This window comes from Taudactylus pleione, unplaced genomic scaffold, assembly GCF_031769625.1.
Source record: "Taudactylus pleione unplaced genomic scaffold, aTauple2 ptg001314l, whole genome shotgun sequence".
Taxonomy (NCBI): Eukaryota; Metazoa; Chordata; class Amphibia; order Anura; family Myobatrachidae; genus Taudactylus; species Taudactylus pleione.
The window spans coordinates 3,086,986-3,110,786 of NW_028285714.1; the positions used below are offsets into that span (position 1 = coordinate 3,086,986).

At 44.1% G+C, this 23,801-nt stretch overlaps 1 protein-coding gene across 2 annotated transcripts in view; it reads left to right on the top strand.

Moving 5' to 3' along the window:
- The window catches only part of PARG (poly(ADP-ribose) glycohydrolase), a 174,689-nt gene that overhangs the window by 20,561 nt on the left and 130,327 nt on the right, over positions 1-23,801 (top strand). The gene's annotated exons all lie outside the window — the stretch shown is intronic.

A 23,801-nucleotide genomic window follows, 5' to 3' on the forward strand; every position in this document is an offset into this window, starting at 1 on the left:
TGTCTTTTATCATTTGTTTTTGTTGGGGCGTTGTTTTTTCTGTATTAGAGAGGATGTTAACATTTTTGTTGCCTAACTGAATTCGTATTTCGCAAACAAAAGTGTAAAAATAGGATTGTAATCATATGTAACGTAAACTGCGCATACATTCTGCCAATGAGGAACCCTACGCATTGAGATGTGCACTGCTCATCATGTAGGAAGACCGATTTCTTCTTCCACTTCATGGCAGCCATTACTCTGAGATTACATCCATTTCCCTTAGTCTTAGACAGGAAGTTTTTTCCCCTTTAGGGTCTGCCCACTTCGGGTAAATAAAGGTCCCCTCCCCCTATTTCTACTCAGTCTTTTAGTTAGAAGGAGAGTAGAACATTTGTTATTTTGTTCAAGCAGGGCTTACCTCATACTTTGCCCCAGTAAATGCGCCTCTGGTAGCCTCAATCTGGAGGAGGCTAGCACCCTGGGGAGAGGCTGAGGCCTAGGTCTAGGGGTAAACGTTGAAGGCAGACTAGCCGATTTGGAAGCTGCCAACGTAGCTACAATTTTGGGGGTTGGGGGAGGGGCCGCCGGGGAGAGCCTACCTCCCTGAGGCTGTATAGATCCTCCGTGCACACTGACATTATCATCTCCGGCTGCCAGATTTCATGCCCCGGTGACCTAGTGGGGGAAGCAGTCTACCATGGTTCCTCACAACAGCGGCCTCCGGCAGGTCTCCACCACCGGAGGTACGGACTGCCACATGGTTCCCTAGCGTCAGTGGCTAGCAGGGAACCACCTTACCCCGATGTCTCCAGCTGCAGTCCTGGGCTCAGCACTCACTCCGCTGACGCCCCCCGATATCACCAGTTCCCTCACTGGTGTTGCAGCGCCGGCGGGGTAGACGGAGCAGCAGCACGGGTGTCCATTCGGACGCCTAGTGCTGCTTACGCATAGGCGAAATAAAAAAAAAACTTGCTTGGGACTGCCGAGGCAGTCCCCTGTTCACAAGGTGCACATCAAAAAAATACTGAGTGCCTGTAACCAGGGGCAGGGTAAATTATGGAGGACGACCCAGTGCATCCTGGGAGCTAAAGCCTGTAACTGTTTGGTGCCTGGATCACTTCAACCACATACCCCAAAGGTAATTCCTGCGGACCCCGATTTAAAGATTTTTTTTTTTTTCATCCAATCCATCAAGTCTTATAATTGTTTAGACTGGCTACCCACATGAGAAGAATCTGACAATCATTGCAGAACTTGGCATCATCAGTGTTCGCAAAATACGTGCTATAGCGCGTTTTTACGTGCTACAGGAAACTTGAGACCCAGTTTTTAAAACCAACCGGGCCGCGCAGGACGTGCTGGGGCTGTATTGTACTGCAGTAGCCTATTGCCGTGCAGCAGCGGCTCCCCAGCCATATACCACGCGGCTCCTTCTCTCCCCAGCCAATCACAATGCAATGCCGTCCCCCCACCCAATCATCGTGCAGTGGCGTCCCCACAGCTAATCACCACACGGCGCCGCCCCCTCAGTCAATCGCCGTGCAGCGCCGTCCCCCCATCCAATAACCATGCAGCGCCACCCCCCCAGCCAATCGTTGTGCAGCAGTGATCACCACGAGGCGTTTCAGTAGGGACAACTCAAGGAGCACGGTTACTGCATGCTGGGCAGTAGAGGCAGATGTAGCAGGTCCTGCTGGGCAGTAGAGGCAGATGTGCGCGGTTCCTGCATGCTGGACAGTAGAGTCAGATGAAGCAGGTCCCTGTTGAAAGACTGCGGCATCATCTGCACAGAAGTCCGGGGGAGATTTAGCTGCAGCAGCGTTGTTGTTGGTGCCGGGACCCTATAGCAGCCTGCGCTGCTTCAGCCAGCTGAGCTCTCTACGCAGGAGGCTGAATGTGGACTGCGCACGGTGCAGAAGGGAGCTGCAGGTGGGCAACAGTGACCCTGCCAAAGGCTCACAGCAGAAGCAAAAGAAGTAACCACTGCCCCAAGTGTTATCTAGCCAGACCCAGAAAGAGTGGATAAGGACCCCAAGTACTGCCCTAGCTGCAATCTACACTTGCTCCCTCCCTACAGCCAGTGCTGCCCAACTTCTATCCTGATGCCAGCACTGCCCCTAACACCCTCCTTGCCTCCCAATACTGCCCTAGTTGCTATCTACACTTACCCCCTCCCTACCCCCAAGTTCTGCCTGCCCCTAACCCCCTCCTTGCCCTCCCAGTACTGCGCCATCTGCTATCTACCCTTCCCCCCCAGCACTGTTACAACTAATGTCTGCCCTCACCCCGCCATAATATGTGATTGGACCCAGAAACAGTGGATTAGGACCCCAATTTTTAAAATTTGGGATCCCTGGACCCACAATTTTTTTTAGGTCACCGAGATCACTGCTTATGGATACTAGTAAAGGACTTGCAAGATGCTTCTTCTAAAGCTGGCCATACACTACGCGATATGCACCGGCGTGCCGTGCGCTGGAGGATCCAACGTCCGACATATCGGACGGTCCCCGCACACAGTGTGATCAGGTGGCTGACCGCCCGATATGCCAGCTCCCCCTCCCGCACCCGCATAGCGCTGCATGGGATCGCACATCGCATCCCCAGATTGACCTAACCTGCAGTAAGATCTGGGGGTGCAATGTACGACCCCACGGGTGCACGCTCTATCCGATATCATGCGTACGGTACGATAGAGCAGCCAAATCGTACCAATCCGGATATGCACCATGTATGGGCACCTTTACAGCTTTTCTTCCTAGCTCTTTTCAAAGCTGGAGAGACACTGCAGAATGAAATAACTATTACTAAACACACTACTAACACTGATTTAATAACCAATGTGCCCTGTATGAGGACATGCCTCTTTTGGGCACATAGCCTTTGGGGAGAAGGCTCCTTTTCCATATAATGTCAGAGGCAATTTCAGCAACAGCCAAATAGTCTTATTGAAAGGCAAAGCTGCTCCATTCCATCCAGTGCATGGCGCAATCTTTAAATCCTTTTACCCATGACCTCTGTGCAAGTCATGTGCCACGCCGCTGAGCTTGCTGTGATGGCAGAGTCATCAGGACTTCCGCTCACTGCTAGCCGTCCCCAGCACCGCTTCTGAGCGCTCAGTCTCCCCGCAACTTCCACTATACCACGTGGGGAAGGTACAGACAGGCAGCCGGATGATGCAGCGGCTCAGACAGCTGTATACATGAGGCGTGCTCATGTATGCAAGGAAAAGCGAAAGGTCAGACTTTCTCTAGAACCAGTTCTCGTAAGAGACTGCAAACTAAGAGATCATGGGCAAACAGACGTCCGGCTTCCAACTCAAGGTGCCCATACATCAGGATCGCTGAAATTTTACATGGTAAATGTCCCCAATTTGATGATCACGAAGGAGGACGGGGCCATATAGTCTGTTGCCGTGGACAGGTGGTAAGATGCACCAGAGGCGCACTAGCCAACGTCTTACTACTGTGAGGTCAGTGTACACGGATGTCAAAATCGCAGGCTAGGGGAGATAGGCGCTCCTCCCCGCCAGACGCGAACTTCCAGGTACGGTTTCCTGTGTCTGGTTCACTATATCTGATCACCTCGTGTAAGGAGACGCTCGCAGTTAGCGTTTGTGTGTGTGTACTGCTGGAGCAGTTGGTCTCAGAGGTTTAGTCTATCTCTGTATACCTCTCCCGTGGGTCTGGGATATAGCACTCTGCTTCCTACCACATCCCCCTCGGGGCTGATTAGTTGATACAGAGTCCATTTGCAATAACAATTGTGCGTATTTATGCATTGTATGTGACTGTATGCTAACTGCTGTGTGTATACTGCCTGTTTTTTTTTTTTAAACTGTCAGTTATATCGATCACTGTTTCTCCTCATCCCTCTGAGGTGGTGTGTGGGGAGTTTCATTGATAAAGAGTCACATTGTATTGTACATCTTATCTTATACCATTTACACATTTGTCATGTCTAAAGGTGAGAAGGATGAACTGCCATTGCTGATGACATGTAAGTCCTGTGCTGCAGGCCTGTCTGAGCAGGATTTTATACAAGTTGGATTGTGTAGTAACTTGTAAACAGACACCTACCCTATCTGGTACACCTGCATCAGCACCAGAGTCATCCTGGGTGACTATTTCGCCTCAGGAATTGTCATACCTAGTAGGCAAGGCTGCAGAAGTACGGGCTACTGCTGCGGTGCTATTACCTCATGCTATGGGGTGTTCACAGCATGTGTATCCTTCTATGTGTATGCCCCCCATGAATTCCTGTTGGGTTAATTCTACTGCTCACTCTAGTCAGAGTATGCTGCCGTCTATACCCTCTCTGCAGGTAGATAGGCCGAGGTTCTCATCAGTTGTTGCCTCAAGAGTCTGACTCTGCCTCCTCGGCAGACTCTGATACTCAGAGTTCTGGGTCTTACTCAGTGTAAGGCCATCAGTCCCTTGTGGATGTTCCAGCTCTGGTGAAAGCGGTTAGGACTGTCCTCCGTATAGAGGAAGAGGAGGTTTCATTGACATCTAAGGCTCCGGTTTTTAGATGTTGGAAGGATTATTTTTTTCAGTCTGAGCAACTGACGAAGCTCATGTCTGAAGCATTGAGTACTCCTAGTAAACATTTCCATGTTACCAGGAATATAACCTCTCGATACCCATTTGCACTTGGTAAGTGTAACAAATGGGAGGTTCCCCCGATGGATAGATGCTCATGTTACAAGATTGATCAGGAGTGCTACGTTACTCATTTCTGCAGCATACTCTTTGAAAGAGGTTACAGATAGAAAACTTGACAATAATTTAAAAGCAATGTTTTCAATGTCTGGAGCTATTACCAGACCAGCTATGGCTATAGCCTAGATAGCCAAGGCTTTGTAAGAATTGACTAAGGCTCTGGAGAACACTATGCCTGATTCAACCAGAGCACAGCAGTCTCTTCTTAGCCAAATGCAAGAAGCAGCTGTGTATATGGGGAAAGCGGTTATTGACGAAGGTATCTTGACTTCTAGGGTCTCTGCAAACTCTGTTGCAGCCAGAAGATCCCTTTTGGCTAAAAACCTGGAAGGCGGATGTAGGGTCCAAGAAGGCCCTCAGATCCTTGCTGTTTCAGGGGAAGGTACTCTTTGGGCCAGAACTGGATGACATAATGACTTCTTTAGCAACACCGAAGTCTGCTGAATTGCCATCTACGAATACTCCTAGTAGACGGTCGTCATTTTGTTCCTTTCAGCCACAAGGTAGGACAAAAAAACATTCTTCCTCCAGACAGTCATTCCTACAGGAAACCGCAGCCCAATAAGTCTTGGTCAACCAAGCGCCCTGCTTCCAATCCAGATGGTAAGTCTACTGTCTGATGAGGCGGGCCCGCCCCTGGAAGATATCAGGGTTGGGGGCCGACTTCTACAGTTCGCCTGGACCTGGCATCAGACGACTACAGATGCCTGGGTCAAGAACTGGTCTCTCATGGTTATGCCATCACATTCCTGAGGCAGCCCCCTCAGAGGTTTGTTGGTACAACCCTTCCTGCAAACTCGGTCAGAGCTTCAGCCTACCCGGAAGTCTATTGGGGCCCTCCTGAAATCAGGAGTTATAGTCCCTGTTCCTGTGACGCAACATGGAAGGGGTGGTTATTTAAAATGTATTTTTGATTCAATAGCCCAATGGATCACACCACCCTATTCTGAATCTGAAGTCTCTCAACAGATTCATCAAGGTGCCCAAATTGCTTATGGAAACCCTACAGTCAATTATGCTGGCAATGGAGCCTGGAGACTTCATGGTCTTTTTGGACATACAAGATGCATATCTGCATGTCCCGATTGCAGGATCCCACCAAAGCTTTCTCAGATTGGCAGTAGATCAGCAACATTACCAATTTCAGGCTCCACCCTTCGGTCTAGCCACGGCCCTCTGGTATTTACCAAGTTGATGGCTCATCTCGGATGACAAGGAGTCAGGACATATCTAGGCGACCTTCTGATATTGGCACAATCTGCAGATGACCATTGTCTGCTTACAAGAGCACGGCTGAGTAAGAATTGGAAAAAGTATTTTCTTTCTCCAACTCAGCTGATGGTACACTTGGGGGTGCTGCTGGACTCCCTGGGACAGAGGATTCTTCTACCAGAAGACAAGATTGTGCCACTACAGTCACATGTGCACAGTCTACTCTGCAAGCAAACAATGTCAGTTCACTTGGCTATGCAGGTGCTGGGCTCCATGATAGCCACATTCGATATGGTGACTTATGCCCAGTTCCACTACAGGTCCCTAAAGCATTGGATTCTGGCTCATTGGGATGGTACGTATCATCGGCTAAAGTCTCAGAAGATTTGCATCTCATCAGAGGTTCGGCTCTCCCTCTCTTGATGGCTGGAGATGACTCATTTAAATCAGGGTCGTCCGTTGTGGATCCCAGAATGGGGTACTCCTCACTACGGATGCAAGTCTGCGAAGATGGGGAGCGGTGACGGGTCATCACACCTTTCAGGGAAGATGAACGGTCCAGGAAAGTCACCTGCCAATAAATATATTGGAGCTTCGTGTAGTCCACAAAGCACTCATACTGGCGCAGGACCTCCTACAGGGCAGTCCGACAATGTGACAACAGTGGCCAAGATCAATCATCAGGGAGGCACACGAAGTCTGGCAGCTATGAAGGAAGTGGCAAAGATTATGCTATGGGCAGAATACCATCTTCCGGCAATATTCATCCCAGGTGTACTCAACTGGGAAGCCGACTTCCTAAGTTGCCAGGACATACACGCCGGAGATGGGCTCTTCATCCAGACGTTTCAACTTCTGGTGGACTGGAGGGGATTACCGGACGTAGACCTTATGGCATCACATCACAACCACACGGGTCCAGAACAAGGGACCCCTCAGCCGCCTTCGTGGACGCTCTGGCGGTAAGATAGAACTTCAGGTTGGCATATGTTTCCTCCAATCTCTCTTTCCCAGAGTGGTCAGAAAGTTCAAGCAGGAAGGCGGCAGGATGATACTAATAGCCCCTGAGTGGCCCAGGAGGTATTGGTTCTCCGAGCTGACATGTCTATCCATAGACAGTCCATTTCCACTGCCTCTACGCCCTGATCTGCCAATGCAGGGTCCCTTCCTTTACCAGGATTTACCTCGGCTGGCTTTGACGGCATGGCTCTTGAGTCTTCCCTCTTAAAGGCCAAGGGTTTTTCTGCCTCTGTGATCCAGACAATGCTGAGGGCAAGGAAGCCTGCTTCCGCCCGCATCTATCACAGAATTTGGCATTCATTTTTTTCTATGGTTTTCTCACAGAAATGTGACCCTAATATTTTCAAGGTATCAAGAGTACTGGCTTTTCTTCAGGCTGGGTTAGACTTTTAGGTCTTTGCCTCGATACCTTGAGAGTCCAAGTTTCTGCTTTGACAGTTTGGTTCCAGCGCAAGATTGCCCCTTTGCCAGATGTTAGAACATTTCTTTCAGGTCGTTCTTCGGCTGCAACCTCCATTTCTCCCACTGGTGGCACCGTGGGAGTTATCTTTGGTTCTCAGGGCATTGCAATCGCCTCCCTTTGATAAGGTGGACTTGCGATGGCTGACAGCGAAGACACTTTTCCTCAGAGTTTCTGACTTGGCAGCACTGTCATGTCGCTCTCCATATTTGATTTTTCATCAAAATAGCTGTTTGAGGGGCGTGGCTTGGCTGTCTGACAGTGAAGATGTCTCTCATGCAGCTCCCTAGATTGCCCCCTTGAGCTTTGGGCCCCGTGGACCCCTGTCACTTCTGTGGGTCCTCTGTCCACTCCTGACCACCTGCGGTCCCGCTAACCTCCTGTCTGATCTCTGGAAGCCTAGGACTAAATTTTGGCTCCCGCTGGTGATTTTCGGAATAGTGCTGCCGCCGGACCTCACCACAAGCTCCCTCCTCAGCAGGCCCCCCCTCTGCCTTACCATAGACACAGGAGGGACTTCATACATCCCTTGGGCCTTTTGGAAGCGGCTGTGATTGGAGCCGCGAATCACGGGTGGTGGCCATCTTGATGCTTCCCTTCTCACACAGCAGTCTCTCCAGGTATGTCCTATTACACAAGGAGTTATATATGACTGCTGCCCAGGCTGTTTCACTGTCCAGCCTGCTCTGCCCTGTCTCTCTGGCCCCACAATTTCTCTGACACTGGCTCCTGGAGATGCTGGCCTCCTTATACTGTGTTAAGGCGTTAAGAATATAATCCACACTCTCACTATTGTATTGCCTTGGAGGAGCCTCAGTGCAGGTTTGGCGATCCTTCTGCACTTCGTGGACAAGAAGTTCTAGAATGTATGTCCTGACTGCCTCAGCCATGATATAAATATATGGCAGCGAGGGGAACCTGAACTTTGGCACCAATTTTATGCTATGCCTAAGAATCCATCCTTTCCTCTCTGCGTAACTCTGCTTTGATACAGTATGTTTCTTATGTTTCATGGGTAGACTGAGTATAGCTAAAAGCCCAGCTGCCGCTACCACTCCAGCTAAGTCATCACCTAATACTGCATTCCATACTCCTTCTTTTTTTTCTTTTTTTTGGCATTTCTACACCTTTGACTGGTGCTCCACTTCCACTGGGTCCTAACTCTCCATATATGGCTTCAGGGAGCTCAGATGGCAGCTCTATTCCGGAGTCTCACTCACCTCATCTAACTCCCACCTGTCCCTGCTAATACGCCTGATATTGGGGAGATTCTGCAACATTTACAGTCCTTACCGACTCGGCAGGACATTCAACAAGATCTACAATTGGAAAAAAGGATTAAAGAAACAGTCCAGATTTGCATTTCCTCCATTCGTTCGGACCTTACTCGCGTAGCAGAGAGAGTGGTTTCTTTGGAAGAACGTGGAATCTGTCGATACCCAACTCAGTGACACATTGTTTTGCTTTTTTACCATTCCCATATATTGTTGGAGATGCAGAGTAGACTGGATGATGTTGACAACAGGGGTCGGCAAAATAATCTGCTTACACGTGGGGTCTCCGAAGATGTTCGTTTAGTCTGGAATTGAAGATGCTCACTAAATTATTTAATTTAACTTTTGCTTGCTGATCCGGATACTAGGATCCAATTTGATCGAGCTCATAGGGCATTACGCCCTAAAGGTATGTCCTCTGAAAGACCCAGAGACTATCTGCCGATTGCACTATTATACGGTACAGGAGCAAATCCTAACAGATTGACTTGAATGGATATCCAGTACAGATTTTCCGGGACCTCTCGTAGTCAATGCTCCAACAGAGATGTCTTCTCCGTCCGCTCAGAGAGGAACTGCACAAGCAGGACATTAAATTTCGTTGGGGTTTTCCATTAAGTATACAAGTAATGCATGAGGGGAAACCATATTCTTCGAGAATTCAACTGAAGTGCCCCAATCTTGTCCTCTCTTGGTTTGCCTATTGTCTCAGTCCCCAACTGGCTGGTTTTATTGGATACCGGTGTCCCCTTGCCACCTCGTAAGGAGACCTAGCAGCAGGTTCGAGGCTCCAGACGTAGGCCCGGGAAGAGATCATATGGCTGAGAGTGTAGAAAATACTTGACCAGGAAAGCTACTATTGTCCATAATATCCTTTTTATGCTCTTAGCCTTTTAGTGGATTATTTGTTGGATCTGTGTTATTTTCTTTGTCTTCTAGGATGTTTGATACTGTTACATTTACATATATTTGAGATCCTGTTGTATGCTAAAATGGGTTCCACTAAGTCCTGAGCAGTACTTCTCTTTAGCCTGGTTATCTAATGTTGATTATTATTACTCTAGCTTAATGCTTTTCTAATGTTTTTCTAAATATTTTATTGATCTAGGCAAATATTTCTGTATATTAATTTAGGCAGGTCCCTATTGTGTGTGTGTGTGTGTGTGTGTGTGTGTTTTTTTCTTTTGTTTTTTTGGACCTATTTGGGTGTCAGGTTCATTATTCCCCTCTACTCCATTGTGTATAAGATGTCCCTGGACCTCTTAGGGACTTTCATGACCTTTAATACGGAGTTCTGCTCTTATGCTATTACCACCTTCAGTTTTGAATGGATATTTATTTCGATACAATGTTTTTGTTGTTTTTTCACCCTTCTTTCCTTCTCTTTTGGCTCTTGTTTATCTCCCCCTTTATTACCCTTTTTTTTTTCATTTGCTGATAGACACGGTTTGCATTCAGGTAATTGATTTATGCATCCGACAATCAAGACGTCCACCCACACACCTTAAATATGGCTAAGTTCTCTATCTTTTCCAACAATGTAAAGGGTCTTAATATACCGGAGAAAAGATTCCGTCTTCTACATACGATGCATATGGATAAGGTAGATATAGCTTTTCTCCAGGAGACACATTTTAAGAAAGATCTGGCTCCGTCCTTATGATCTCTCTATTTTCCTGTAGGGTACTTTAATAATTTCTCAGAAGCCAAGGATAGGGGTGTGGCCATTTTGTTTTCTAAACATCTGAGGCTTTCTGATATTTCAGTTGTCCATATTGGTGATGGTAGGGGATTATTGGTCAAGGTTACCATAGCTAATCAAAATTTTTCTCTGGTAAATTTATATGTACCCAACAGGGGTCAGTCTGGCTTTCTGCTTAAGTCATTAGAATTGATAGAGACCAGTTGGAGGGCATCCGAGTGGTTGGGAGAGCTTTTAATTGGCCTTGGAGCCTTCTCTTGATACCTCTTCTGGATCCCCACGCACCTCTATTAAAGAGACTAGGAAATTTAGACTGACTTTGCACGACTTTCAATTGGTAGATCCTTGGCTTGGCGACTCCTACATTCGGCAGAGAGGGATTACACTTATTATTCTTCCCCACATAGTTCTTACTCCCGCATAACTATTTTTGTGTTGATCATTCCCGACTAGATCTCCTTGCAGATGCCACCATTGGGCACATTACTGGTTCTGATGCCCCAATATTCTTAATTTTATACCTTCGTGATACCCCCCCTCGTCAGTGGTACTGGAAGTTTAACAAGCAGTTCCTCCATGGTTCAAATTGAGGAGACCCTGAAAGGATACATTTCTTATAATGTCACTGATGATGATTCACCTGTCTCAATCTGGGAGGCCCAGAAATGCGTTATTTGGGGTAAGTGTATTTAGTTAGGGTCCTATCTCAAAAAACAGAAAGCCGAATGTAGGGATGCTTTGTTATCCAAAATCCGGATGCTCGAACTTACCCATAAAAATACTATGGCCTCTGAAGTATTTGTGGAACTTCAGAAGGCTAGGGATGCTCTTAATGATCTATTATATGAGGGGACTAGGAGAGTGTATCGAAGATGCTGCCATAAATACTATCGTTAGGGGAACAAACCAGGCAAAATGCAGACAAGGGCTCTTAGAACTCAGAGATCCTTGACTTGCCTTCAATGTATCAAGGATCATACTGGTAAACTTTGCCATACTGACAGATATTGCAGCAGTCTTTCAGACTTATTATTTTGCCCTATACAATCTAGGCCCGAATAATACAAACTTAGATCCGGCAGCTCGGATATTGCAGATCCAGAAGTACCTAAAAGAAATAGCTTTCCCTACTCTCCCTGAAACGGTAACAGAGGCTCTTGACTCCCCCTTTACAGAGGAAGAATTATCTGTTGCTATTAAGACCCTCCCCGTCTGGCAAGAGTTCTGGTCCCGATGGCTTCACGTTGTCTTATTACAAGGCGTGCCAGGACACCCTCTTGCCGCTATTGCTGCGAGCCTGTAATGCTGTTTCAGCGCATACTCCTTTTTCTGATCAATCGCTTGCAGCACACATTACGGTTATCCCAAAGGAGGGCAAGGATTCATCTTTAACGGCAAGTTACCACCCGATATCTCTCCTAAATATTGATGTAAAGTTTTACGCTAAGCTTATAGCTATTCGGTTTAAACCACTTCTTCCGACTATTATGCAGTCTGGCCAGGTGAGCTTTGTCCCAGGTAGAGAAGCGAAAGACAATACCACCAAAGTCATTGATTTAATACACCATGCAGTTTCCTGTGACATTCCCATGATGCTCCTCTCCATTGATTCTGAAAAAGCTTTTGACCTTGTGGATTTGGGGCTTCATGACTGGTTTTGCAGTGATTAGGGTTAGGTGCAGTCTTCCTTTCAAAAATTCTGACCTTATATAGAGCCCCTGCGGCCCAGATACGAGTAAACAGGATTTTGTCGGCCCCAGTTCACATATGAAATGGTACTAGTCAGGGCTGCCCTCTCTCTCCCTTGCTTTTATACTATGCATGGAAGCCTTGGCAAGAGCATTTAGAGCTAATCCTAGTATTACGGGCCTTAAGGTGGGTTCACGAGACTATCGCCTTGCCCTCTTTGTGGATGACCTGCTAGCGATAGTAACCCGGTTACCTCTCTCCCTAATTTAATGAAGTAATTCCAGCAGTTTGGTGATCTTTCTAATTTTAAGATTAATTATAGTAAATCTGTTGCCTTAAATGTCACCGCTTCGGTTGAGACTGTGTCTGCGCTTGGTGCCTCCTTCCCATTTAAGTAGCAGGCTTCCTCTCTCTCAAATATTTAGGCATACTGATACCTAGACGTACATGTGACTTGTTTACCCTTAATTATATACCTTTTTTGCTTTGCTCCATTTGCAAAAACTAGATCAGTGGAGTCTGCAAAAGTTTGCCTGGCTTGGTCGTCTAAATATTATCAAGATGAATATACTTCCACGCCTCCTATATTTATTGCAGACTACACCGATAGCCCTCCCCCCAAACTTTTTGTCTGAATCGCAAAACCTCATTCGAAAATTGGTCGGGGGGGCAGGAAACCCAGATTCAAACATGAAATGCTCTTTAGGCAGAAATGTCGAGGGGTCCAACAATTGCCAATGATATCCACTTATTATCAGGCCATTATACTTGGTAGAGTCCTGGATTGGACCTGGGGCACCTTGGGCAAGCAGTGGGTGGACCTGGAGGCGGATTCGTCCCATCTCCACTTGAGCACATTGCCATGGTGCTCTAAAATTGCTCATTCCACACACCCAACAGTGGGCCCTAGATTGGAGATGTGGAAAAGATTACGTGTTAAACCTGGGATATCTTCGGTGATCTCTTCTCTTACTCCTATCCTTTATAATCCCCATTTCCGTTCTGGGACTTCGGGGCGATTCTCCTCCACCTGGTCTACTGCAAGGATTTTTAGAGTTGGTCACTTACATCCGAAAAGGGTATAAATTGACCATTTGCCACTATGTGCCAATACCCCCCTTACAAACAATGTTTTTGTGCTTGCACTCAGATCCGGCATTTTGCCTCTTCTCTTGGCGGCCCTTCAGTAATTGCTAGGGATATGACACCCTTTGTATTTGTGTTTTTACTGGATGTCTCCCACATATATATAATCTCTGGTATTTACAAGATCTTGTTGCATAACAACATGTTTACAGATGACTCTCTATTTGTAGTGGCCTGGGACAGAGACTTTGTCCCAATTAATTTGTATGCCCTTATGAATAAAGTGTTTCAAGTTACTAATGCACGTTCTGACAGTTTGGAGGTTCTGGAAACGCAATATAAAGTCCTGACAAGATGGTACCGCTGCCCGGTCATTCTCCAGAAGTATTATCCCACAGTGTCCCCTCTCTGCTGGAGGTGCCTTGGGGAACCAGTTACAATGATGCATATCTGGTGGTATTATCCACTAATTGCCCCTTTTGGGGTAAGATAATAGCCTTGGCTTCGGAGATCTTGGGTAATAATGTACCATCTGGCCCGGAATTCTGGTTGCTCTCGCATACATCTGCCCTGATTTCTCTATATAAAAAATCGCTCCTTCGACACATAATGCTGCAAGGCCAGTGCTCCCAGTCCACTGGCGCTGATTGACTCCTCCTACAGTGTGGGAATGGTGTCAACATCTTGACTTCTACATGGCCATGGATGATATTCTTTACCCCTGAGAAACACTGCGTTTAATGCTCTTTGGTTCAGTTGGATTGATTTTAAGTCCTCTGCCTCATATGCAGCACTCATGCCACAATCTTTAACTTGTAGATATTTTTGTTGTTTTGTCTTCGATATCGGTGAACTCAGTGTCTGTTTGCATCCCTCCTCCTCGTCCCCCCTATTTTTCCCCTTAACTCTTTTATATTTTTTTCACCTCTTGTCATTTATTTCTGTGATTATTTTATGGTGGAATATGCTGCACTTTAGACTTTATTACGTTTCTGTTTTGTTATTTGTCTTTTATATGTCTAATATGGATCTGTACTATTGCGCTTTTTCTTTGCAGTACTATGTTTTGTACTGATTTTGTTGTTCCAAAACTTTCTTTGTTTTTTAAAAAACTAAGAATTTTATATATATATATATATATATATATATATATATAAATATATATATATATATATAAATATATAAAAAAAATAGCTGTCCTCCGTACAAAGGCGGGCTGCCTTCCAAAAGTTGTCTCCCGTTTTCATATAAATGAGGAAATTGTAGTCCCGATCTTTCAGTCTTCAGACCTGTCTACAGGTGAAGCTTCCCTGGATGTGGTTCGAGCCCTATGTATCTACATGGATCATATCAGCTCCATCAGGAAATCAGATTCTTTGGTATATATGGGTTTAACAAACGAGGCTGGCCAGCAAACAGACTTTGGCTCGCTGGCTGCGTATGACTATTTCTCAGGTCTATACACAGGCTGATCTCCCTGTCCCGAACAAGGTGACAACACATTCCACTCGGTCTGTGGGATCATCATGGGCGGTTAGACATGGCGCCTCGGCTGAACAGCTGTGCAAGGCAGCCACTTGGTCTTCCGTCCATACTTTTATCAAATTCTATGCATTTGATACTTTTGCCTCCCAGGATGCTTCCTTTTGGGCGGTAAATTCTCCTCTCTGCGCAGGAGCGTCCCCACACTTAAGGGAACTGCTTTAGGACGTCCCCGTGGTAATTCCTATGGACCATTTGGACCCTGAAGAAGAAAATAAGAGTTATGGTATAACATACCTTGGTTAACGCTCTTTCTTCGAGGTCCACAGGGCGCCCACGCTGACTTACCTGGCCTCAGTGGAATCTGTTCTTTAGGCTTTTTGTATCATAGATTCCCTCTTCGTATGTTGTGTTCTTGTGTACATTGTACTTCCTTCTCCACTCTCCGTCTCTTGCCGTTAGGCTTGGTTACAAACTGAATGCCTGTGGCTAAGATCGGGCAATATAGGGAGGAGGACCAGTGCATGTTGGGAACTCCAAAGCTTGAGCTGTTTGGTGCATTGGATCGCTCATACTTCATAACCCATGGTAATTCTTATGGACCTCGAAGAAAAAGAGTTAACCAAGGTATGTTATACAATAACTCTTATTTATTTTTTCATGCAGCGCCTATGGGCGGTATCCAATTGCCACCGAGTGTGATTTGGGCGCTAATGGATTATCCAGAGCTATCCAAGTAGCCCCATAGTCTGGCCTGATGCAGACACTTATTGGTGAAAACACACAGGTCCATAAACTTATCACGGATCCTATTTGTTCACTCGAAACATATGGGATAAGGTGAAAACGTCAAGTCAGTGAAAAACAGGGATTATAGTCGAATTATCCCCATTTTCACCACCGAAAATATATCCAGGCTACTTGGATACTGCCCTAAGTTTGTTTGTTATTTCCTGTGGCCTATGTATTTTTTATTTTCCCATTGGTGCCAATGGAGTCCATTGAATTTAGGGCAATGTTTAATAGCGCTTGGAACAGGTTCCTGGAGCTATTCAATTGGCCAGGCAGTTAAGGTGTGTACACAATAGACGATGTGTGTACACACCGGTATCGTCAGCTACGGGACCCGGCGGGGGTGGCGGCATCGTTAAGTGCATACACACTTGCTGGTAATGAGGGGAGGGGGGACGTCCATGCTGCATTCGGCAGCATGGCATCGCTAACGTTATCCCCAGATTGTACTGCAAGTACAAACGACTGGGCATATCGTTAACCCGTGGGCGCACACATTGTTAACGATCTGGTGCGTACACACTAGACGATTAAACAAAATTTACGTAATTATGTGACATTATCGGCAATATTAGAAAATTGTCTACTGTGTATGCACCTTTAGTCCAACTAAAGGATTTATGCTCACACCCTCCTGAGAGTGCAAGCAGAAATCTGACTAAAGTCCCGTCCGCAATGCTCTTTTTCAGTTTAGTGCGGCGCTTATAGCATTGCGGCCAGCACTTTATTCGGATAATGCCGGTTAGCACGCCTAAACACCCCACTTAAGGCTTGCTCTCCTGACTAAGTGCCGGACATGGGGGAAACAATTGAATTGACTCCTTCCCGACGCTATTCACATCACATATTTAATTCAATTGCTTTTTCTTTTTTACTTGCAAAACCTATTGGGGGAATTCCTCTGGGTGGTGTTTTAAAGTCAATTCTATTTATTTGGGCGCCCATCACTTTTGAAGCACCAGATTTTTCTCACCACCTCATGAGGCTGCGAGAAGAAATGTTACTTACAGTAATGTGTACCTGAAGGAGCAGAATTTGAATTGCTGCATTGGACGCCATTGAATTCCCAGAACAATTGAATTCCCCTGTATGTGTTTTATTAATTTCCAGTGGCGCCTATTTTTTTCCAAACTCTGTGTGTGTGTTTATTTTTTTCATGGAAAGCACCTGTGACTTATCTAAATTGCAGGTTTTTAGTAGTGGAGATGTTGTTCATAGAAACCAATCAGATTCTAGCTATTATCTTCTAGAAAAGGAGTGGGCTATAAGCGGTCCCCCAGATGTTGTAAAACTACACATCCCAGCATGCCCTGTCACAGTTTTGCTATTTGGTCATGCTAAAAATGTTGCAATGCATGCTGGGATTTGCAGTTCCAAGAACAGCTGGAGGGCCGCTTATTGCCCACCACTGTTTTAGAAGGTGCTGGATATATGTTATGTAGAATCTGATTGGTTGCTATGAGCAACATCTCCAGTTTTAAAAAGCCGCACTTTAGTTTGTTTTTTTTCATATGGGTGCCGTTTTTTTTTTTTTTTTTTTCCCATGCAACGGTTTTATTCATTTCCTGTAGGGGCCTATGTGTTTAGTTTTTCTGTGTGTGTGTGTGTGTGTGTTTTCATGCAAAGATTGTGATTTCTGCAAGTATAGGGATGAGGAAAAGTGCCCTTGTAGATATTTATTTATTTATTAACAGTTTCTTATATAACGCAGCAAATTCCGTTGCTCTTTACAATTTGACCATTGGTCCCATAGTGAACAGGTTTTGGGGCAGTGCACAAACTGCTAAGGATTATTAGCGCCCAGGAGTACACCCCTTTATTTCTTTTATCTAGTAAAGATTCTGATTTATTAAGTTTCTGCGGCGGGGGCCTATGTGTTAGAGAGGAGCGAAAGGTGCAAAAGGTGAGAGATGAAAGGTAGGAATGAGAGCGTGATGCATGACATGCACCTTTTTGAGTGGCTGCATCCCTCACGACATGTAGCCACACCCCTCGTGATTCATATCAAAACCCATTTTTTTGCGCGTCTCCATACCCCCACTTCAAAATTCCCGCTTCGACCACTGTTGTAAACATACATTTATTGCAATGCTGAAGTTACATGACTAGACCTATGCTTGACTTTGTGTAATCACCATGATGTATCTCTCATTTCATTGCAACTGTATTGGAAGTTTTGTGAAACAGCCAAAAGCAATATGGTCATTAGATAGGAAGATTGATTTATTTTCTTCAAATTGATGACTTTATGAAATTCTTTTATCTGCTTTGCTTGCCGCCACCCGAATACATAACGTGGCAGCTGCTTAATAACAACTTGGTATATTTATGCTGGGTACACACTATGGGCGGTATTCAATTGCTTCAGCGTGCCTGATCTCCCGTCTAAAGTGAAATTGAATAGCTCCGTCGGGCGTGAAGAGGGGTTAAGACAATTGAATACCGCCTTATGCGTGAGGTCGTTCACTCTGCTGACGAACGACATATCGCATAGTGCATCAGTACGTTTGTACAGAAGGTTGAACAACGTTTTTCTCACACATCGGATCAGCTCTGCAGCAGATATATCAGCGTGCCTGGCTTTGTGTATAGGTGACCCCCCAACTACCCGTATACTTGCTGCAGGGACCCGCTGACACTGACCTCTCAGCTGGGCAGGCACATTTAAATGAGCACCCAGCTATTAGATCAGTACACACATTGAGCTGCAGATTGATAAGTGTGTAATTGGCTGCTCGGCCTGTGGATTCATTGGGCAGAGGACAAGTCGCCCAGGTGTGTAGCCTAAAGGCCCCCATACATCAGAGATTGATTGCAGCAATCGTGCAATTTGCAATCGATTGTGTATAAAAATCTTTCCCTTTTTCAATCGATTGTGACAATTCTGCAATCTGCAATCGATGGAAAAAGGGAAAGATTTTTATACACAATCGATTGCAAATTGCACGATTGCTGCAATCAGTCTTTGGATGTATGGGGGCCTTAAGTCAGTTGGGCAAAACTGTAAGCAGGCTATAATTGACAGTCATGGGTAACAGCCTAGTCTTTTCCTACTGTTTGAGGCCTATTTGAGAACACATTCAGTGCAATTTCTTTACTTACTGTACAATACATAAATGTATTCTAATGAGCTATTCATTAAAGTCCTGTCTCCTGAGATCTAAAATTTTGTAGTGATTGAAGGGAGCACAGCATTTCACTGCTGGAAATCGTGTACGCTGAGCTGGTTTTGGTGCAAGATGCTGCAGACCTGTCAATGTAGCATGGAGCTCTAGAATGGCATGGAGGTTAGGGAAGGGCCAAGTTTGTATAGCTGAAAGGTTTACAGGGCTTCATTCTTCGAGATGTATTTATTTTTTTTTCCTTCGTATCCTATATGCACTTGTGAGGCAGGGAAGCTATGGCCTATGGAAAATGTGGACCTGATAGACAGCATAGTTTTCTATATACAATATATTTATTTTACTGAAAGTAGATATAGAAGACATCAACAGATGTGCTCACTGTTCTTTGCTATTCTTATTGCATAAAATAAGAAGATGGAATGCATCAAAACCCTTAATCATTAGAGTTAGGTTTAAAAAAATAATAATAATTGGCCAGTGTTTTTCTTTTTATATTTTTATTCCTTTTTTTAATTCATTTTTATAAATTGGTGTTTAGTGTTCAGACTGATCTGTATTTTTTTGTGGGCTTATTTTGTACAAAATGTGTTTACCTTGAAAAAAATTAACGGAAATCGTTTACTAAAATCGTTCATTTACTAAATCGTTGTGTGTGTGTGTGTGTGTGTGTGTGTGTGTGTGTATATGCAGCTTAACTATTAGTGTTCTAGTCATATCATGTGTTACTGCTTACACTCAGTGATCACCTGGACAATAGGACAACTTTACTTTACCAAGCATCTTTTTCCTCTTGTTTTCAACAGAACCACTGCTGCGCTGTGTTTTCTCTCTTTGGTTTTACTTTTAGTTTCATCAACATTTATTTGCTTTTTCATTCTGCTGCTTTCTGCAAGATCATGATCAGGCTCCTGTGCTAAGAGATGCATAATATTCTAAATTTGTATTTTTTGCCTACTCCAACTCCACCCAAAATTGCTTCCAACTCCCAATCCACAGCCCCATAAGTTGCAGTGGTGACTACCCAAGATTTGACACACACTGGCCTGACTGTTTTAACAAAACTGGCTCGCAATAAATGTGAAGGCTGTTTTTCCGTTTGTATTTTGTCCACTTCAGTGCTGAAACTAGAATATTAAAGTAGTTTACGTTAGAGATTTGAGCTTTGTATGCTTTCCTCAGGGAATCTGGTTTTACAGTTATCATTTACATGATCTTGAAAGATTAGGAGCAGATCAAAAAAGGAGCAATGCCAACAAACCATGGTGCAAATGCATTTATTTCTTTGCATGCAAGAAAACTACTGGCTGTATTTGCATGTAGCCAAAAATACTGGTCAGCTTTGTTTTTACACTGACATATCATAATTAAGCTTGGAGCACATCACTTCGCAATTTTACATCTCTCTGTACATTGTAAATCTACCTGCGCTGCAACATGGTTTTAAAGAGTTGCACCTTTTCTCCTTTTTTGATATGCTCACAATTTAGGCCCACAGTGTGCACATGTATGTGTGTGTGTGTGTGTGTGTGTATGAGAGAGTCTGTTAGAACTATTTTACATGTGAAGTGGATTAAAGGCCCCCATACATCAGCAATCTGAAAACCACAATTGAACAATTTGAAGATTTATTGCCCGATCTTAGGATTTCCCAATCGAGCAATCTGCGCCCATACACTGCAGATCTTTTTCAGTGATTTGCAGATCGATTGCAGCAAACACAGATCTGGCAATCTTGAAAGGCCCATCATTTTGCTAGAAATGGTCTGCAAATCTGCTGATCATGTCCATACACTAGCAATCTACAGCCCCAATCGATCTGTGAAATCCAACATGTTGGACAATCTGATTAAACAATTCCAATCATTTTTTGGTTGCAATCTGCGATCTGTGAAGCCCATACATCGCAGATTTTTATACACAATCTATTGCAAATTGCACGATTGCTGCAATCCATCTCTGATGTATGGGAGCCTTAATACTTCTTGAAGTTCACATACATATTGGCGTTTTATGTTCAGTTAACGATTATTCCTGGTTGCAGCCTCCTGAGGTACAAGCAGAAATTACCGTTAAATGCTGCATTGAGGTTGATCGCAGGTCTGTAATTGAATAGCTCAGGGCACTTTACCCAGAGCCCAGGGAACAGACTATGGGAATCTGCAGCTAATTGAATTTGTCACTTAGTAGTGACCCTGCCCTTACATATAACGTCAGTTCTGTCACTGCCAGGAACGCAGACACTTCCGATGTTGCGATTAATTATACTAGTACTAGCCCTAATATGTAGTATACTACATATTAGGACATGCTTATTTGTTGCAGTTTATTCCACATTTGAAATGTTTTGTAGTAATATGAGGATTAAGGTAATTAATATTCATACGCATGCTCTCATACCATCTACAAAAGCAGTGGTTCTCAAACTCGGTCCTCAGGACCCCACACAGGTCACGTTTTCCAGGTCACCCAGCAGGTGCACAGGTGTATTCATTACTCACTGACACATTTTAAAAGATCCACAGGTGGAGATAATTATTTCAATGGTAATGATGTGAGGAGACCTGCAAAACATGCACTGTTTGGGGTTCCGAGGACCGAGTTTGAGAACCTGGCTACTAAGGTAATGGAGACAGATCAGCCTTTTTATTAGGTAATTGACCCCCTAGGGTCAACTACACTACGCAACAATGTTATTAATATGTGAAGTTAGTCCTTTAAACTATTCTACAGTCCTCTCTCTATATTTGTATAAAAAGTTTTGTTAAATTAAATAACATTTCACCCAAAACAATTTTGGACTGTGCATATTAGCCCCTTTGTGGATATTTGTATTTTCTGTATTGGTTTTGCATCAAGAATGCGGAGGATTTTGCCATGAGAACTGTCCACTGCAGTGACTTGTATGCGTTGTGTCCTCGCCAGATGATGAGGTACATTGCGCCCTGTGGATTAGCGTTTTTTGCTGTCCTGGATGTTAAACGCGGATTATGGAAGAGGCATTTTGATTTTCTCACAGCTGAATGCTCCTTCAGAGATGTGTAAGTTACAGCTGTACAGGCTCATTTGTTTGTCCTCTGTTTAAATGGAAACTTTCGAATGTTAATATTTAAAAAGTCTGCCCAGTTTATAGTGGTTTCCTGCCACCATGGCATACTGTGTATATAGCTCTTAAATGCATGTTACAAAAATACATATTTATAATAAAAAGTTGATGTATTTTATTGTAACTGTACCATTGTTTTGAATAGGCATTTGAACATGGCGTAAAAAGGAGCATCCCTGTGTAGTGCAGAAGAGACCTGCGTTTAGTTTTCTTGCTAGCACTATTTAATACAGTTACTTATATTACAGACTACATGTGATAGTCATGTGTACATTGAATCTTTGAGTGCTGTCAAAGGAAAAAGAAAATCTGAATTCTACCCTTTGGTTAATAATTGGTTGAGAATATGGTAGCCTGTTAGCATATGCATACATAGAGCAGTAGAGTCATGCCTCGATGTACTATTAAACCATACTTATATGTGCTTACATATTAACAGAATTATCCAGTTCAGGGAGGGGGTGCGGATAAGTAAGTACCAAAAAATTACCCATATTAAAGTTGATTGATTGTCAGATCCATTGTAGTTTTCCAAAAAGTATTAAGTGGAGTTTATTGCAAAATTTAGATTTTGCCAATTGGAGTGCAGCACAGCATAAGCTTAAATCCTTCCATCAGGTACAGTAGAGAATTGTTTTTTGGGTTTTTTTGGGTTTTTTTTGGGGGGGGGGGGCTGAGAGGGGTAATTTATACATAAAGTATAACTGAATTAACAGGTTAAAAAATATTTCTAACAAACTAAATGACTCCCAATTTCCAGTCACAGTAGATGTTTGTAAGAGGGTTAGAGCCATTGGAATGGTCATTGGCCCACATTGATTCCACTTCAGTGTTCTCCCCGAAAATTTTCCAGCCAGATGGCATCAAGAAGTAGCCAGGTGGGGGCTTTCGCAATAATGAAATGTTGAAATCCTGAGCTTATATAGATTAACATTTTATATATTCTCTTCTTAGAGGCCCAGTCGTCTGCAGCTTTTTTATATTCAAAGTCTGTAGGATCTTGTCCCTCTAGTGAAATCGGCATCAGGTTATTTAGTGTGCTTCATGTGATTCCTTAAACAGGTTTTAATTAGTTTTAGAGTAGAAAATCCTCTTTCACATTCAGCTGTTCCTACAGGTATGGTCAGTCAAATAACAGCAAGCTTTGGAATAGATTATTTGAGCTCAGTTGAAGTTGAAAGTTTATGCTTTATATGTTTGAACTGTAGATTTTTGTTCAAACAACTTTGATGCAACTGCCCATTATACAGGGGCGTATCTATAATGGGCGCAGGGTATGCGGGGCACACAAGCCCCTGGGTCCAGGGGGTCTCCGCACCGCACACCCTGCACCCATAGCATACTTACCTCTCCGGAGTCCCACATCAGAGTGGGGCTCCGGCTCTGTAAAAACTACTTGAAAATGGCCGCCAGTAAAATAAATAGAAGTCGTGTTTTTCAATTCCATAATGCATAGTTTTTTTGTGGTTTTTAAGATGAGGGCTATTTCTGTTTAGTTAAAATCTTGCCTGTGCTAAACTTTAGACAACTTCAACAAATGAAGCAGCACATCTGTAAGCATTATAAGTGAAGCTACGAAATTGTATGTTCTCATATATTTGATTAAACCTTCAGCTGTGATGTAATTTCGCTCAGTGGAATGTCTTTCCAGTGCAGCAATGATACTCACCAGGAATTAACTTAAAAACTGTACAGCAAAGTCAACAGACAGCCACCTATTGTCACTAGCCATTTTTTAACTTAACATACATATTTAATGTATATAATAAGCTGCTTCATAATGGATATGTCTGTTGTTTCATCACATAGAACACTGAAATATTCTGCTGAATGTAATTGTTTAAGTATTTCACATCTTATTTGTGATGCTAAAATGTCAAGCAATTCTTGCATTGTTTTTTCCAAAGTGTAATTTGCATTCTTTCCAGTATACAGATGGTTTAAGTATGTACAACCAATAGCCTTGCAGTGCTCAAGCAAATTTCTGTACAATGTAGTATGTGGTAGTTCGTTTTCCTCTGTTGGACTGCCTGCCCCTGCCTCTCGCTGGCTAATTTAAGACAGCCCAAGGGGACGGAGCAATGATGCGGTGAGCTGCGATTGGCTCATCACAGCAATTTTGAATTTTAAAGATGGCGCCGTGAGCAAGCCAA